This window comes from Phoca vitulina, unplaced genomic scaffold (assembly GCF_004348235.1).
Source record: "Phoca vitulina isolate PV1807 unplaced genomic scaffold, GSC_HSeal_1.0 scaffold5, whole genome shotgun sequence".
NCBI lineage: Eukaryota > Metazoa > Chordata > Mammalia > Carnivora > Phocidae > Phoca > Phoca vitulina.
In genome coordinates this window covers 32,897,504-32,912,885 of record NW_022589708.1, presented here as the reverse complement: position 1 = coordinate 32,912,885, position 15,382 = coordinate 32,897,504, and the positions used below count along the sequence as shown (strand labels likewise).

The following is a 15,382-nucleotide window of genomic DNA, read 5'->3' as shown; positions in this document are numbered from 1 at the left end:
CATTTGTATTTCTTGAGCACAAGCCAAGTGACAGCAGAAGGGAGGATCCCAGATAATCAGTGCTGAATGACAAAAGGAAGTTGATTTGCTATTAGCATTTTTTCCTGTAATCAACATGAAGATAATCAAGAGTTGATCATGAAATCGCACTTCACATTTATTAAATGTCTTATATGATTAATTTAAGAAGATACAGTACAACACTATAGCAGAGGGGTGAACGGCATAGGTTATGGATGTTAACAGACTTAGGTTTGTGCCCTGGCTCCGTCCTAGTTCTGTGACCATAAGCAAGTTGCTTATCTTTTTAAACTTCAGTACTTCACTTACAAATGGTGCTAATATTTGTACCTATCTGTACCATCTGAAAGGAGTTTGGAAGATTAAATTATTGAATGTACACTGCCTGACACAAAGTTAGTTATGGTTGTATTTTTTTGTTCTAGCTATTAGCTATTTCACCTAGTGCTAAAACTAGAGATTACTTATATCTGACAGCTTATATCCATCTACCTTCCATAAAATGACATGACCTTTATTATTCAATAAATTATATATACACATTGTAGGGTCAAATGCTAAAATGTGTTCATCACCTGCTATAGCAGAAAGCATTTGGGGACATATTTGTATTATAACTATTAAAACTAACTGGAAAAATTAGAGATGCACAATTTTTTATTTTAAACCCCCTGGGGCCATATATGTTTCAGAATTAAAATGTTTAGGATTTTACGAAGGTAACAGCACACCTCCAAGAAGGTCTGAGGGGGAGCTGCATTCTCAGACACGTGAATATTTCTGCAGTAAAACAAATAAGCATTTACACTGTGTTATACATAACATCACATCAGTTTAGTCCAGGTTTTAATTCTAAATGAGTTTTTTAAAATGTTAATTTTTCAGAACTTTTAAGGATTTTAGAATTATGAATAAGAGACTGTGAGACTGGAATGATCCCAATAGGGGTATGATAATTGAAAAATAAAACAAAACCTTTTCTTGGTTTGCATAAGATGCTCCTGGATATTTTCTTGTCAATGCAACTCTGAAGAGTAAATCAAGCTCAAATAATTGCTCCTCAATTTTATAAAGGAAACAGCAGATATGCTGATTTGTGGAAGGGTGACATACAGATGGCACTCTCCCTTTCCCCTTGTATTTCAATTAGGAATTCATTTCTTTCAAAGCCATACTTCACTGATGAGCTGAATTATTAGATTTGAGTTTATTTAATAAGCTATTAATTTTTTGATTCTTTCACTGGTCAACAGATGAGGTAGAACATAAGCAATGATAGGAAAAAAAAAAAAACCTAACTTACATTGTATTTTCCCACAAATACAAATATAAATATACCCTGAGATTAAGTAGAAAGATGACATTTTGATATATATTTGTAAAAGATTAAAGGAAAGGGTTTATACTCTTCACTGATACATGAATATTCTTATTATGAGTAAAGGAAAACATTATTGACTATAAATCCAACATATCCAATCAGAAGCGTTTTTAAATTACAAAGAAGTTCAGAAGTTAGCTGACGCCAAGGCAAAACTTGGTAAAAATTCTGTTCAACAGGAACATCAATCAACACAAAAGTCCATCATTCAGGCTGTGGTAAATGTTCCGGACTATCTGGCATGAGAAGTTCACAGAGGGACGATGGCCTATATATGTAATAAATGTGGCCTATATATGTAATAAAATGTAATAAATGTGTAATAAAAAAAGATCATAAAAATAAGGATTTCAAAGAAGAGAATGTTGGCAACTAGAGATTACTTACGGTTGAGAATGGCAGTTTTCAATTCAATCTAACATTAAGGAGTACTAAGAATTAACAGGTTTAAAGGCTTCATTTGTCCAAGTTCATGCATAGGGAAACCCTGATAGAAAATATAGGATGACAGATATATATGCTGTTATATCATAATAATTAAAAATAGAGAATAAAGGCAAAAAAAGAGGAATCTATAAATGAAACAAATGTTAGGGTCAATTCAATAGGTGAATTTTAAATATGACTTTGTGCTTGTTAGAATAAAAAAGTAACATATGAGTAGCTCCACAGATCACATTAGCTCAAAAGGGGACTGAACACATTTTCACCACTGGTTCAAAACATGCATTAAATTGCAAAACTTTTCATGAAGGGCTTTATGGGTAAGATCTAAAGTGATGAGATGAAAAATAATCTAAAGTAATCTAGACAATTTATAGCATTCAAAATGTGTGAAAAGAAAGGGGTAAATTTCATTTCTGCTAAGGCAGAGTACTTTGTATAAGATCAACTCTCCTGGGGCACCTGGGTAGCTCAGTCAGTTAAGCATCCGACTCTTGATTTTGGCTCTGGTCATGATCTCAGGGTTGTGAGATCGAGCCCCACCTTGGACTCTGGGCTGGTTGTGGAGCCTGCTTAAGACTCTCTCTCTCCCTCTGCCTCCCACTCTTCCCCACGTCTAAAAAAAAATTTTTTTTTTTTTAAAGATTTATTTATCTGACAGAGAGAGACAACGAGAGAGGGAACACAAGCAGAGGGAGTGGGAGAGGCGAAAACAGGCTTCCTGCAGGGCAGGGAGCCCAGTGCGGGGCTCGATCCCAGGACCCTGGGATCATGACCTGAGCCAAAGGCAGACGCTTAACGACTGAGCCACCCAGGCGCCCCTAAAAAATATTTTAAAAAGATAAACTGTCCTACTAGGAGACAATAGAAAACAGATAAGGAGAAACTATTACTCCAAAATTGGAATCTACACATACACACAAAAGCCTAATATAAATTCTAGAAGGAAAAAAAAAACAATACCTGACATTGAAAACTTGATACCTGTGTTTTACAGCAGAATAGACACAGCAGAAGAAAGGATTCATGAACTGAAACATGAGTGAGAAGAAATTTGCCATAATGGAGTCAGGAATGGAGAAGTAAGTAATATAGTATGATACCTTAAAAAGAAGACATATGGAATAGATCCGTGTGCATGTGACTGGAGGCCCAAAAGGAGGAGAGAGAGAATAGGGAATAGGACAGAAGTAACACTGAAAAACATAATGGCCAAGAATTTTCTAACCTGATGAAAGATATTAAGTTGTAAATTCAACAATCTTGATGGATCACAGGCCATATAAGTTCAAGGGAAACTACTCAAGAATAGTCAGTGAAAGTATGACCTGCAAGGAAGTTACTATATGACTAGAGAATTACTTTTCAAAAAAATAGTGAAAGCCAGGAGACAATGGAAGGGCATCATTAAACTGCTGAAAGAAAAAAAAAATTGAAGTAACTGACAACTTTGATACTTGTCATAAAAAAATCAAGGCAAAATAAGGTCCTTTTAGACAAAAAGTAAGAATTCATAGCCAGGACAACCATACCAAAAGACATACTAAAGAGAATTCCTCAGGCCTGAGGAAAATTATCTCATATAAAAATATGGAAGGAAAAGAATAAAGAGCATTAAGAAAATTAAAAAGGTAAATATGTAGGTAAATCTAACTGAATAATGACTATATATCAATAATGGTATCTGGTTTGGTTTTACATGTAGGACAAAGAAGGAGAGGGATATAGAGAGTTAAAACAGCCCCAACAACTTCGCATTGTCTAGAAACAAGGAAAATGTCTAAGGTGGACATTAACAAGTCAAAGGGACAATGCAATCTCTAGGAAAAGCCATTAAAAGTAATAAAATAATATTTATACTAAAAAGCTACGAAGCTTAATGATAAAAGGGAAAATAAAAGAAAGTTTCTTGATTAATACAGAGAACACGGGAAGGTTAAAAAAAAAATTACAGAACAAAGGAAATAAAAAACATACAATCAGATGTATATTTAAATGTAAAATATTCCACATTCTGCAGTTAACTAGTCTAGCCTTTTAAGGTTTTTACATATTTTTATAGTTTAAATTTTCTAATGACCTACAAGTGGCAAATCTTGAATATTAGAATATAAAAGTTGAAACTAAAAGAATGAAAGAATTAGGCAAATACTAAGCCATAAAAGGCTGGTATAGCTATACAAATACTAGGAAAAAAGTTGATAGTAAACTAGATTATTACACACTGAGATGGGCATCTTGTAATGACAAAATGACCTCTCCAACAGGAATTTATATAATAATTCTAAATTTGTATACACCTCCAATACCCTCCAAAAGCAAAAATATAAAGGACTAAAATGAAAAATAGACAAATCCATAAATAAGTGTGGGATTTTAACACATTTCTCTCAACAACTGATAAGACAAGGAGACAAAAAATGAGTAGGAATATAGAAGATTAAAAAAGAAAATACAGTTAATAAACTTATTTTATTTGACCCTTTTAGAACAATGTGCCTTATATCTTCCCAATAAAGTGTTTTTCAAGTACTCATGAACTACTTATCAGAATTTGGACATACCATGAGCTACAAAGTAAGTCTTAACAAATCCCAGCATATATTCTCTGACCACAATGGAATTAGGCTAAATACCAATTACAAAAAAATAACTAATAAATTCCTGAGTACTTAGAAATCAAGTGGTATAACAAAGTCAGTCCATGGGCTGAAATTACAACAAAAATTTGAAAATATTTTGAATCAAATAAGAATAAAAGTAGGATATGTGAAACTGTGGGAGATAATTAAAGGTGTGATTAGATGAAAAATTTTGCCCTTAAAACATGTATCAGAAAAGCAGAAAGGCTGACAATCAATGACCTAAGGATCTAAAGAAGTTAGAAAAAGAAGAGCAAATTAATTCTAAATAAAAACAGGAAGAAAATAATAGATGTAACAGCAAAACTAATTAAATAGAAAGCAAATATACAACAGAGAACCTCAACAAAACAAAAAACTTGTTATTTAATAGACTAATAAATTCATAAACTTGCAGCAAAATTGATTTAAAAAAAAAGGAAAGAGAGAGAGAGAGAGAAGGCAGCCATTAACAATGTCAGGATTGTAAAACAGAGATTTAAGCCCACAGACATTAAAAACATATTAAGAGAATGTTATAAACAGATTAATGCTAACAAATTTTTAAATTCTGATAAAATAGAGAAGTTGTTTAATAAGTACAATTTACCAAAACTGATACAAGAAGAAAAGGAAAACCTGAAGTTTCCTGTATCTGTTGCAGAAATTGATTTAACCTTCTGACTAAAGAATCTCTAGGCTCAGATTTGCTTTATGAATTAATTATTTCAAACTTATTATTATGGAGTAATTAAGAAATAACCCATATCTTACACAAAATCTTTCCAAGAATACAAAAAGAAAGAACACGTTTCTAAATGATTTTATGAGGCTGGCATACTTGCTATCAAAACCTAATAAAATTCAAAAACAGGCAAAACTATGGTTTCAGAAGTCCGGTTAGTCATGATTTTTGAAACTGGACAGGGACGGGATATGAATGAGACATACAAATTCCTCTTTATCTGGGTGGCAATTAAATGTCTGTGTTCACTGTGAAAATTTCACAAGTAGCACACTTAAAATTTATGCAATTTTACTGTGTGAATGTAATATATCAAGTTAAAAATAAAAGTTACCAAAAAAAAATTAATAATAAATGAATGAGCCAACCCCTTAGTTTAGACCTTTCTGCAGATCCTTTAAACAAAAGCATGTGTACATTATCTGAAGAATAAGGTTGTTATCTAGAAGATTAAAGCTGTTATCTGTTCAATATTCTGAACTCTCAAGTTTTTGCAGACAGTTTATGGATTACCAAGACTCCTCAGTGCCTTACCTGAAGACAGAGTACAGTAAAGCAGGGGGGCAATTACTCTTGACAGAACTGGTAGTGGGGAGATAATGAGATTAGACCCTGGCAGGAACCTGAAACAGTGCCCAAGATAGAACATAGAATGTGGGTCAGCCTCCACCAATTAAAAAAAAAGGGGGGGGGTATAAATCTGGGAGTACCTAGGAAGCCACAGACCATTACTGGATATCCGACTTGGCTAAGATATCCTTAAGAAGTGAGTATGTGAGAGCTATGTGGAATGAGGAAAAGAAAGAAGTTAAGTATTTCTGATAGAATGTCTAAAATCAAAAGATAAGAAGGATCAGGTGTTGGCAAGAATTTGGAGAAAAATTCTTGTGTGCTCCTGGCGGGAATGTAAATTGGTACAGCCACTGTAGAAAACAGTATGGAAGTTAGTGAAAAAATTAAAAACAGAAATACCATATGATCCAGTAATTCCACTACTTGGTGTTTACCCAAAGAAAACAAAAACCTAATTCGAAAAGACATATGCACCCCTAGGTTTAATGCAGCATTATTTACAATAGCCAAGATATGGAAGCAACCCAAGTGTCCATCGGTAGATGAATGCATAAATAAAATGTGATGTAAACATACCACACACACACACACACACACACACACTGAAATATTAGACAGCCATTAAAAAAGGATGAAAGGATGAGATCTTGCCATTTATGACGACATGGATGGACCCAGAGGGTATAATGCTAAGTGAAATAAGTCGGACTGAGAAAGACAAATACCTTATGATTTCACTCATAAATAGAATCTAAAAAAGCAAGTGAATAAACAAAGATAGAATCAGACCTATAAATACAGAGAACAAACAGATGGTTGATGGAGGGAAAGGGGGATGGGGGAATAGGCAAATGGGTGAAGGGGAGTGGGGTACACAGGCTTCCAGTTATGGAATAAGTCATGGGAATAAAAAGTACAACACTGGGAATATAGTAAATGGTATTGTAATACTGTTGTACAGTGTCAGATGGTAGCTGCACTTGTGAGCTCGGCATAATGTATTGAGTTGTTGAATCACTTATTGTACACCTGAAACTAATGTAATATTGTGGGGTCAACTATACTCAAAAAAAACACATTTTTTTAAAGCATTGTCTAATAGGGGTGCCTGGGTGGCTCAGTCGGTTAAGCATCCGACTCTTGATTTCGGCTCAGGTCATGACTTCAGTGTCGTGAAATCAGCCCCACATTGGGCTCCACGCTAAGCAGGGAATCTGCTCAAGATTCTCCTTCTCCCTCTCCCTCTGCCCCTCCCCCTGCCTGTGTTTTTCTTTTTTTTTCTCTTTCTCTCTTAAAAAAAAAAATTTAAAAAGCATTGTCTGATAAATTTTTGAAATGTTCTGGGAAACAGTCAAGCTTTTAGGAGTAAAAGGTCTCAAAGGCTCAGCTGTGGAAACCAAAAGAGAGGCAGAAGAAATGAATGAAACTTCATGAGAGTAGATACTTTTATTTCCTTCACTCCTATATCCCCAATATCCAGAATGTTTGCTGAATAAATGAATGAAATCATGAAGCCTGTGCTGTTATATGCTTCTCTTTATTCTATTTGCTTATTTCTCTCTTGATTATCTCCTTCGGTCATTGAATTGACCATTGCACCTATCATATTTTCTTGGTTTTAAGCCTAAAGCAAGAATTTTCATTATGTCAAATCTGTGTGTTTGTGTATGTGCACATTGTTCACACATATGTAATAACAAATATAAGCTGAATCATATTAAAATGAAAGTGAAAAATTCATCACATGATTTTACCATAGAACATTCTAATGGATTCAGCAATTGATCTAAATGAGTGATTTTATTAGCTTTGGCCATTTGATAATAGCCTGCTAAAACAATCTAATCAATGATCAGTTTGACCTGTTTTGCTCTCATCTCTGCTTCCCTGTTAAGTGAGAACTTCAATAAAGAGAGAAATCACTTTAGTAGATTCAACCTCTAAAAATAAACACAAGGGAGAATAAACCTAAACATGAATTGAGCCAAGAGAATCATCTGTCTGATACTGAGGAACAACTTCCTAATAAAGCTTTATTAAATATGGTCTGAGATTTCTATCATTTTATTACTAACCTAACTTTAAAATAGATGGCAATTCTCAAAATCCTTTCTGTCAAATTTTCTTTTGCTTTAGTTTTTACGTGGTTGCTGTGTTTTTACTATTTAGAAATAACCTACATCTTACACAGCTTAAAATCAGTGTAAAGCACTGACCAAAATATTACATAATCAAAGCACATGGAAATGAGTTACTAAAACCCTACTTGATAATTCTTTCCCTCTGTCCACATTTGTTTTGTAGATTTTTCTAAAAACTATATAAACCTTTGCTCAGCCTGAACTCTTCAGTGTACTATTTTATTTTAAAAAAATAATACATGAACTTGAATGTGTTCTATTTCTGGTCCAAGTAAAAATATGTGAAATGAAAAGACTTAATACACTATTCTCAGAGGAAAGAAAATGTAAGGTTATGGAATATCAGTAATGTGTTTAAAATATCTAGAAATAATTCACACTATATATTCAAAACCCCTACTATAGTGTTTAAATTAAGAAAATATTCAAAATTTATAATGTGAATAGTAAACATATGGCATCACTCAAAAAAGGCACTGAAGCAAATAATTCATTAAAAATGCAAATGAATACAAGTGAACTTGGTTAGAAAAGTCATGTCAGGGAACCAAAGGCTACTACAGCAGAAGAAAAGGCAAGGTTGAAGACTGTTCACAGGGGAGAATTCTGATGAGGTCAAGTGCAGCCTCCAGAGCTGTGGACTACTTATTAAGGAAGCAGCAGTTCTGAATTTTTATTACTGAGGTTTGCTCATATTGTAATGATATCAGATAAGGTATTTCTGAATTGTCTGAATATTTGACCTTGGGACTATATTATGGATACTAGATATATTGCTTTTTATGGGGGAAAAATAGGCAGTTCTATAAAGGTAAATCATTCAAATTATCAAAAGAGAAAAGGGGGGTATCCCCTGTGAAACATTTCATGCCTGTTCAATAAGTATAAGCAATTATGTACTACAGTAAATTCAAATAGATTATAAATCAATTAATCAATCTGCCTAGAAGCAGTATAGTCATGTCAAATAATGACACGATGCCCTTTTTACAATAAAATTTAGTACCAATAAATTCAGTTATTTAGGAAAATGTAACTGCAGCAATGCCAGTCTATTCTGAATTATAATGTGTTCAATAATGGACTTTTGTTTTCTTTAGCACAGAGCACTGACTTTACACAGAAGCGAAGTACTTGTAGAAGTTTGGGAAGCAGACAGACGCACCCTATCATACCACCCACCAACTTGGCAAATGGCTTACTCTGAGTGAAACCATTTACTGCTACCAGTTCAAGTCAATGAACTAAGAAATGTGGGACAACTGACCATCACAATTTAATGATTATATTATTTTCTTTAGTATCAAGTGTTAGTTCTAAAGTTTTCAAGTGATAGCTTTAAGTAAGACCTCACAAAAATGTCTTGGTTTAAACATTAAATAAAAAAAAAATTTTTTTTTAAAGATTTTATTATTTATTTGACAGAGAGACACAGCGAGAGAGGGAACACAAGCGGGGGGAGTGGGAGAGGGAGAAGCAGGCTTCCTGCTGAGCAGGGAGCCCCATGTGGGGCTTTATCCCAGGACCCTGGGATCATGACCTGAGCCGAAGGCAGCCGCTTAACGACTGAGCCACCCAGGCGCCCTAAATAAAAATTTTTTTAAAGAACCATAGCCCTTTGTCCTGATTTATCAAGCTGCAAATATCTAGAGCTATTGCTAAATATCAGATTTGAGTTAGGGATTTCAAGGATGAGATATAAAATTAAAAAAATCATTAGTAACAATTTGAGTATTGTTTACTACTGTTTCAAAACTATCTCTATTTCAACAGTTGTCCATTTTAATTTTTCATATATCATATGTAAAAGAATACTTATTTAAAGACAATATAGTAATTATTGACAACTTAGACCACCACTCAATATTAAAAATTTTTTTTGATCAGATTTACTTTTATAATATTTAACCTATGCAAAAAATACAATATAGGTAAGCATGATATGCAAATAATAATTTATTTAATTAAACATTTCAATAGATTTCTATTTCTATAAAGCATAATAAAATAGATACCCATAATCAGATTAGACCATCAACTACTCAATATTAAAAAATTTTTTGATCAAATTTACTTTTATAATATTTAACCTATGCAAAAAATACAATATAGGTAAGCATATGTAAATAATAATTTATTTAAACATTTCAATAAATAGATTTCTATAAAGCATAATAAAATAGTCACCCATATCAGCTTCTTTTCTAATACATGCATGTAAATAACTGAATTTATTGGTACTAAATTTTACTGTAAAAAGGGCATCATGTCATTATTTGACATGACTATACTGCTTCTAGGCAGATTGATTAATTGATTTATAATCTATTTTAATTTACTGTAGTACATAATTGAGGCTTGGGTTTATTGCCCATTTTTGGTACATTTTTGCAGTTTATAGATTTTTGAATAAATACTTATTTTCTAAATGGTTGATGGAGGGATCTCTGTTTCTTCCACTTACCTTATTAATTATGTTACATAAATCATCATTATCTTTACTAGCTTTTTTTGTTTGACATCAAAACAACTGACAAAGGTATAATGACATCTCCCTCCATATCAGAGTTTTTCAATTTTTTATGTTTAATTTTGCTTTATATATTTTCATGCTACTTTTTTAGTTGCTTACAAGTTTAGAACTGTTATATCATCCTGATAAAACATGTAATGAAACTATCTCTACCTAATTATATTTTCTGTACTGAAGTCTAAATGGTTTTAAATAAAATGGATAAATCTCCATGGTAAACCTGTCATGATTCTTTTACTTCCAATCTTTGTTTTTAGGTTTAGGTGTGTTTCTTATAGACCACATAAAATTGTGCTTTTAAATCCAAACCAACAATCTCCACCTTTTGGCTTTTGTGTTTAGTGCACTGCATTAGTTTTCTATTGCTGCTTACAATTCATCACAAACTTACAGACAGAAAATCTTGGGAAGCCAGCCAGGATTCAGCCTACCACATTCAGTTACATTTATTATGATTAGTGATAACTGGCTTTTTAAAATATCATCTTACTTTTTGCTTTTTATTTATCCTATTTGTTCTCATTACCAATGTTAAAAAATATATAGTAAAAGAAAGTAAATTCTAAAATATTCAACTGAAAGATTCTGACATATTAATACTTGAGAAAGAAATAGGATTCCAAAAGGGTCACCTGAAATGTAAAAAAGAATGGTGACCAAAGAAATTCGTAAACGTTTCAAATGTACACAAACTTTTCTTAAAGTAATACTATTAATATTTGATTTGTAAGGTTATTAAGTGATAGAACTGAAATATTGAATTACAGTAACAGTTAAGTTTGGAGAGAAAATTGGGAGTTAGTTTCTGATGTTATTTGTCTATGACATTGTTAATTATGCTTGGTAAGAATTCAGTCGAATATTTTAGTTTTCTTTACTTAGGTATTCAGTTTTTGTTCACCAAAAATATCCTTGTTTTTGCTCATATATTTGAAAGATGTTTCACAGAATTATACTGAGTGACTACACAACTTTATGTTGACTTGTTCTCTCAGCATTTTGAAAATACTACCCCACTTTCTCCTAGCTGCCATTGTTAATATTGAGAAGTTGGATGTCAGTTTATGGGTGTTTTCTTTGTAAAGTGGTGTCTTTATCCTGCTATTTTTGTGAACTTCTTTGTCATTTTTTAGTTTTTGTTTTTTTTTCATTTTTCAAGTTTTAATAAAAAAGTGTAGTCTATCCATTGAATCACTTACATATTTTTTATTTTTAAAAATCTTATTTGGTTCATGATCTTGGTCAGCCTTAGCTCTAATACAGACACTGTTCTCAGGTTAATTCTAGTTTATGGCTTCATGATGTTTTAACATGTGCATGTATGTGCACACATGCACACATGTATTTTCATTGTGTTGACTGGGAAGGGAACAACTGGGAATGGTGGAAGGAACTGGAGATCTCCCTTATTTGTCCTCTTCTCTAATTGTTTTGTAGTAGGATGACTCTTCAGAGTACCCAGTCCTCCATACTACTTGAAGTAGCATTGTCCACAAAGAAAAATACATCAAATCATTTTCATTAACCATGGGTTTTTCTAAAAGTTATTTCCTACACTCTTCTTGGAGATTTTTTCATTACCACAACTTGCACTATATGTAATACAATTTCCCATAATGCTAAGTTATTTCCCAATTTTGAATAAAGGGCATGCCAATTATAAAACCAAGTTGACCCAGCATACTGAGTCTCAGCAGCCTGATAGAGCTAGATAGGTCCTTAAAGCAACCCTCGCATGTCCTCAAAGCAACCGTTGCACACAATATTAAAATGATCATAGGCAAAATTTCCTTTAGGCAAATTATGTAATTCAGGCAACAAAAGTGGGGGAAAAAATCACTACTTCATATTCAGTAATGTGCTGAAGTATTCTCCCCCAAATGTTTCCCTACCATGGTTCATTGTTTGTATATATGGATAGACATAAAGATAAAAAAAAAAAAAAAAAAGTTTGCTCAACCAGAAATGACTGTAAATACTCCTATATTTATTCCCACTTCTTCCTAAACTTCATCTAGGTATCCTCGCACCTCATCCTGTGCTAGAGAAGGAGTCAGGGAATGTCAGAGGGTACACATAACTGCTTACTTGATATAAAATAGTTGTTTGATATATCCTTTCTTGGATCTGGAGTACTTTCCCTCAAACAGATATTCATCTAGTTAATAAATCCTTATTATGTAATTTAGCTGTTGCTTTTCTTAGTATTTTAGCTACCATAAAGGACTTTGATAAAATAGTAATAACTCTACTGGCATTTTCTCTTGACCTTCAATCTGAGAAGGTGTTAATGGCTATCTCTCGTGAATCTTAGATTCTTCAAGTATCTTAAGAGTTATACTGACCTTATACCTGGTTCTGGAAAAACATAAACTCAAAGTAAATTTAATTAAATTACCTACTCCAGAGTCTCTATTCACAATGGAAAATTACGTTCTATATGGATAATCACATAAAATGATACAGATGCTAATAAAAAGGGAAAAACTTTTTTTTCATTTTCCTATAGGGGTTACATAGACATAAAATTTAACCTTAGAAATTTGATGTTTCTTACATAAAAGTACTTTCTCATTTGGACATGCTTGGGAACTATTCTAAGTAGGCAAAATTAAAAGAGGAATGAAGAACAATAAAAACGTAAAGAGGGTGCAAAACTTCTATTAATTATTTCAAAATATTCCTGGACTGAAATACTCTGTGCTGTCTACTTCTCATAATTCCTCAGCCGAGGCTCTCATTCTCTCATTCTTTCATTTGACCCACAGCCCTCTCCTATTTGCAGTCCAACTTCTCCAGTGACATCAGATTTAACTTTTGAAAAGAGACATTTTCTAACCAGAAAAAGTAAGCAGAAGAGGCCAAAGAGTGTCATCGAAGAAGCTTCTATTTAGATAGGGTGGGTCATAGAAGGCTTGCCTGATAAAGTGAAATTGCATTGGAAACCTGGATAAAATAAGGGAGATACTCAGTGAAGAGTGCTCCAGACGATCTGTGAGTGCCATGAGCAGGCAGTGAGCTAAGTATCCTTCAGAAGTTCTAAGGAGGCCAATGGAGGGGGAGCAGGAAACAGGAGAGAAAATGATTCAGACAGGGGAGTAAGGAATCAGGTCACTTAGTATCTTTTAGGAAATGGCAATGGTTTGTTTTGTTTTGTTTTGTTTTTGAGAAGTCTTTGGATAGAGGTGTGATATGGTCTAAGTTATGTTTAAAAGGACCATCTTGGCTGTGATTAGGATAACAGACTCTGCAGAGGAGCAAGAACTTTCCACAGACTTCAGGAAAAATCCAAACTACTGAGAATGTCAATCAAGGCACTAAAACAGAGGATAGACCTAAATCCTCCAGGTTTTCTGATATTCTGGACTACCTGCTGTTCAGTGAGTATCGCATTGCCATTCACATCTTTTTATCTTTGCTGATGCTATTTCTTAATACCCAAAATATCATTTCTTTTTCCAGTGCTTGACAAAATTCTACTTATCCCTCAATGGTGTGCTCAAACGTTACTGGTTCGTAAAGCCTACCTCCACGATCCTGGAATATTCAATGTTTTTCCTGCTACTCTTTTATCATGACACTTTGAATGTGACACAAACTTGGGAACAAGAAAAAAAAAATAGAATAAGGGATATGAAGATAATGAGACATTGTAGGCAATTACTATAACTTTATGCAAATAAATGTTGGAATCTCCACAGAAGCAAATATCAGCTACGAAAACACATAGTAAAACTACAATACATAACACACAGAAATGAGATATTTTGAAGAGGAAGTCTATCAAAGTTTTCCATAATTCCATCGACACTATGTCATTCCAGATCAATCCTACAAAGTTACTAACAAAAACAACAAGAAAATTATTTAAAGAGGTAGACTGTCACAAGCTCTACACCAGGGGTCTGGCAAGCTGAAGCCTTTAGGCCAAATTCAAGACAATTTTTATAAACTGTAAGCATGGAACACAGCCACGCCTACTCATTTACATATTATCTGTGGTTACATTTGCAGGACAACAGCAGAGTGAAGCTATTGCTTCAGACCATAGGATCCATAATGCTGGCAGAATCTAAAATCTTTACTATGTGGCCCTTTCCAGAAAAGGTCTGCTGACCCCTGCTCTATCCCATGTTACCAGAAGCTCCTTAACTAATTGAGATTCTCAAATAAATCCTGTTCCTTCGGTTCTCAGTGACTATGAGTGCTATTCCTTCTGCCTGGAACGGAGCTCTCTATCTCCTCTGCCCCGCTAAACTCTTTCCTCCTTTAAAACTCAGCTCAGGCCATCTATCTAATAACATGCTCCTCTCTGTCCAGGGTGCACAGAGAGACCCTTCTTGGGTCCACAGCAACTCATGCACACCTGGAGCTTCACACACAGCTCTCTTGATTGTAATTATTTCTTTTCTTGCCACCCCTATTAAATACTAGATTGCTGAGAAAAGGAAATATTTTATGGACTTGGCATTTCTTCTCCAAATGAACAAATATTAAACTTTTCAACTTACATAGTTGGTATTAGACCCAGACTAACTCTAAGAGAGAGTTAAATGAGTCAGAAGGAAATTCAAATTTAGTTCATTGCCTCATACCACAGTCAGCATGGTAAACTGACTGCATGCCATAAATTTAAGAAAAAACACATAAAGAATCACTCCAATAAAACATAAATGTAGGGTCTTTGGTCCTCATGAGGAATTACCCCCAACCTGTGATGGAGTTTGCTCTGTCGTTCCAGCTGCTTCCATGTGCCTGTGGCCATGACTCACCCGTTCCCTTCCTAATTTGCTGCTTCAAAACTACTTTTAGAGCTGGAAAACAAAACAAACTTGGGGTAAAACTAGTGTCTAAAATTAGAACAAATAGGTTTTTAAGGACCTGTGGGATTTTCTTTCACAGGTGCATAACAGGGCTGCTCTT

At 33.7% G+C, this 15,382-nt stretch overlaps 1 protein-coding gene across 13 annotated transcripts in view; it reads right to left on the bottom strand.

Annotated features, from left to right (window-relative positions):
• Positions 1–15,382, bottom strand: part of KLF12 (Kruppel like factor 12) — a 578,056-nt gene that overhangs the window by 158,740 nt on the left and 403,934 nt on the right. The gene's annotated exons all lie outside the window — the stretch shown is intronic.